Below are 4,344 nucleotides of genomic sequence, written 5' to 3'. Positions count from 1 at the left end.
GAGAACTGTCATTCCTATAGCTGAAGCCATGACTGTGTATTGTATATTACAAGGTATTATTTTAATTTTCACTGTATATAGGTCCCTACGGAGTATGTCTGATCCAAGTGGCTTCGGTCTAGGTACAATTCGTATGCAAAATCTTGAGCTTGAAGATCTGAGTGATGTTAAAGTTAACAATAATACTAAGATGGCTGCTAATCATAATAAGGATTACGTCCTTCGTTATAAAGACCGCGAAAAATATTTCGTTTTAGCCAATGCCGCGGCGCCACCCCACGAACATGCTGTAGAATTTTCCGAACTTAAAGACATTGATGAAACTGTAATTGACGCCACAAAGGCTTCGAATGATTCTACTCCTTTTGCTCTGACATGGGATCGGTAGTCAGAAATTCATGCCTTATAATGTGCCGCGTAACATCTTAGATATATTGGGTAGTGAAATTGCAGGAGGTGTTGCTGAACCACCAGGAACTCCGAATGTGATTTATTTTGATAGCAATGTAAACAAATATAAATTGTTAGATTTCGTAGTTGGCTTACTCCTACGAATCCATACATTGCACTTCTTGTATACCGATTCACCTTAAAATTAGTCCTCTTAATACAATAATGAAGGCAGATAATACACTAAGAAGGTGGATAAACGAGGGGGAGAATTATTGCTCGTATACAGCTAGCGGAGTTCCAGTAAGATTATTTTGGGACACAACTTTAAAGAAACTGGGTCTTAAAAGTGTCGGTGATGAGCAGCTGTTCTCACTTTACAGACTGTAAATCAACAGATGACTGATAATATGAAAATACTTCAACATGGTACAGTTCTCATTAGATGTGTAAAGTTAGCTACTGGAGATGAATTTGACGATTTGGTTGGATATTATGCTATGAAAACAGATAACAGAACAATTGTGATATTATCATAAGTATTGATAAAGATCGCGGAGGGAAATGAGTATTGAATGTTTTGTTGGTGGGAATAGAATAGAGAACGACTTAGGAACTACATTTGTACGTAGAGATAAAAGAGTGAACACTTTAGATATCAGTACCATTCATCTGAAACGTCTCATATTATTTGAAGTAATGGTCTTCCGTCACATTTTAAGTTCAGAGGAAATTACTAAAATTTTATCTATCAGGTGAACAAGTTCGTACCGATAGGAACTTCGTGTTCAACATCAGCTAGACTCCGCGACCGGCCGGCCGGACTGACAACACAGGTCCTTTATATAGGCTAGTTTGATGGTGATGACTCACACGGAATTTCCCGTACACCTTCGGAACGTGTATAAACATGCTCAGCAGGGAATTTCCCCGCTTAGTTCAGGACAATGCACTGCTGCGCGTGCGTGAGTTCGTATATAGGTCAGGGTTATACTTTAGTTACATGGATGGTTAATTTTTCCTTCGCTTCATGTAGATAAATGAATAAAATGGGGTGTAAAATTCTTACTTCATCCCAGTTGTCCACGTTTTCTTTACTACTTCCTTGACTAATAAAGGGTGAATAAATCATGACCGGTGGCCTTTTTTGGATCTATGGAGCGTAATTCATTAACGACGTCACTTGCAACAACAGGATGAAAGAAAAAGGACCTATTGTGGTTTCTCCTAAGATATTGCTTAAAGTTGACATTGGTTGTAATTTGTGACGCCAAATTGGGACCAACATTTGTAAAATAATTACAGAAAACCTCAGCAATTTTTTTGCTGTCAGTCACTTCTTCATTATCAACCTTTAACTTATTTGGTGTTAAACTATTTCTAACGTTACTATTATTTTCTTTCTCTACTCCCTAAACATAAGAATTCAAGCGGGAATACGATCGCATGACATCAAATAAAACATCCAAAAATCTTCAACATTGTCACAAAATTGCAAAATTATTGTCAAAATTGGCAAATAAAAGCAATTGTGGAAAATCATTTTAACCTTGACCCACTTGCTGTTTTCGGTCCACAGACACTGACCACTATCTTACGGTGTAGGAATATCGGATCGTCATGTTGACTGCGTAGTGCTCCTACCGGCGCTACATAGTCAACATGAAAACTTAGGAGAAGCCAGCGCACTGCCCGTGGGCGGCTACAATTATTGCAACTACCTGCAACCCAGAGGAGCTTCGCCGTGAAGGGTCAATCCACAGGCGACCGTGTCTCTCAACAGCGGTCTTATTCGATGAGATGGTAGACACAAATTGCATGTAATGAAATGATAAAGGCTGTACACTAGATGTTATTGATGCTGATCTCATTGAACGAGATATGGTGTATTTGCTTGTCTCGCTGAATGAGACATGGGTGATCTGACACCTCTCCTCGGTACCGTGTATGCTATGCTGCCCCCGAGGGGACACCGAAACCGAAGAGGTCCTTGGCTATGGCATGGTATGTGTGTGTGTTTATCACATGCCAAAGCTAAGTTTGTCGTCTTTAAACACACACACACACACACACACACACACACACACACACACACACACACACACACAAATACCGGGATTTACACTCAGGTCGTTCAACGTCTCGACAACACGCGCCCATGTCATCAATTTTGGTGCACGTGCGTCGGAACTTTTTGACGTCGATCTTTGATGTGCTAGTCAGTGTAAACAAACAACATCGCGGCCCGTATTTCTCCCGCGATCGAAATTTGTCCGACGTGAAACTTTATAAAAATAAGTCATAATTTTTAGAGTCTGGCAAAATACATCCACTTACCAAATTTTGAGTCCTTCTGTCTTAGTTTTGTCCCCAATATGACGTTCCTATCCAGATAGAGTCTGAACTTTCGACGTATAGAGTACTATAGTGCGGTTGACATGCAGTTTCCACTACAACAAGGGAAGTCAGTGTGCAATGAAATCAATATTTTCATAGACTACGACAACAAAAATTCGAATTAAGAAAACACAAGAGTGTACCATGGTCTCCATAAGCATTGCAACCAGGGTACGGTCGAACACGACGTTACGCATTGTTGGCGCCGCTGAGATTTAGTTGATGTTTGTTCTCGAAAAGTATCGTAACTATGTCTGAGTTAAATTTCTAGGCCTATGCTATCTTTGAAATGAGGTACGTGTTGTGCAAGGTGATTTGGCATTTGCTCCGTACACAATTTAAGTGCCGTGTTCCTCGCTCACGCGACCGACGACAAAAAGTGATTGACAATTTGCCCATGGCGTATTCTAAAAGTATGCATGCATGCATGCATGTATGTCTCTGTCTATCTGTCTGTCTATATTTGTGTGTGTGTTTACTAGCGTACGTATGTACGTATATATTTGGACGTGACATTTATCTAGGACTCGATGTTTTTTTTTTCAAATTTCTCCAACCCACAAGTCACGTAAATTTATGGTCATTATCGGCAGTTACGTCCGTAATGAACTTCAAATAAAAAATATCACTTTAATGTGTCCACATCAACTTGGTTTAACTTAGCTGTGAGAACGCAGCTGTATTTTGCGAGGTCGGCTGCGTCAATGTGAGTCATCAAAAGGACAACCCCGGGGGTTGACCTTTTGATGACCCACATAGACGCAGCCGACCCCTGCCACAGACAGCTGCGTTTCCACAGCTATAGGTTTTACGGTATTTACTTATTTTAGAATGTCTCACTGTGCAGAATTCTGGACAAGCTAACCTTTCTTTGACAGGTCAATTACATTTTACCCCAGTGACCGAGATACTTCTGATAACTGTCGTACTGTGTTCTGGTTTGTCTGGCTCCCTGCCCCATTTCTACCGCTGGCTGCGCTGCTAACGAAAATAGACCCTCTGGTCTGACAGGGTGGATGGGTGACGGGTGCTGCTGTGATCGCGATTGCGCAGGTTAGGTGTCATGGCAGAGCATAATACATGTTTTAGGTTGCCTGGACAGTACGAGTGTGACGGGCTAACTTTTTACGATTTCGTAAATCCACATGTTGTGAGAGACCCAGAAATCGTCAACTGCCACGAAGACGACGTCTTCGTCGTCAGTTACCCGAAATCAGGTACCGAAATGAGCAAGACTTTTCAGACATTAGCTGACGTTGTTGCCATATGATAATATGGGAAATTACGTGATCACTTACTGCTACGTCCATTGTGAACAACCAGCCCTGACTAAGTACACTCACTATATGGTGACACAGCTGCAGACGATCGACTTTTCGACTGGTAGTGCGCTGCAACAAAATGACCAGAACTATAATTTTGTCTCCTTGACGAATGGCAAATTTAACCATCGTATACACACATAAATCCAGAGTTGAAATCTTCCTCTTCATTCCAACTCGTTCACATAATACAAGTTATTCTTCCTCTTCCAGTGTCTCAAATATGTACCCATAG

The sequence above is a fragment of the Ptychodera flava genome, chromosome 7 (genome assembly GCF_041260155.1).
Source record: "Ptychodera flava strain L36383 chromosome 7, AS_Pfla_20210202, whole genome shotgun sequence".
NCBI classification, from domain to species: domain Eukaryota; kingdom Metazoa; phylum Hemichordata; class Enteropneusta; family Ptychoderidae; genus Ptychodera; species Ptychodera flava.
This window is presented reverse-complemented; position numbering follows the sequence as displayed.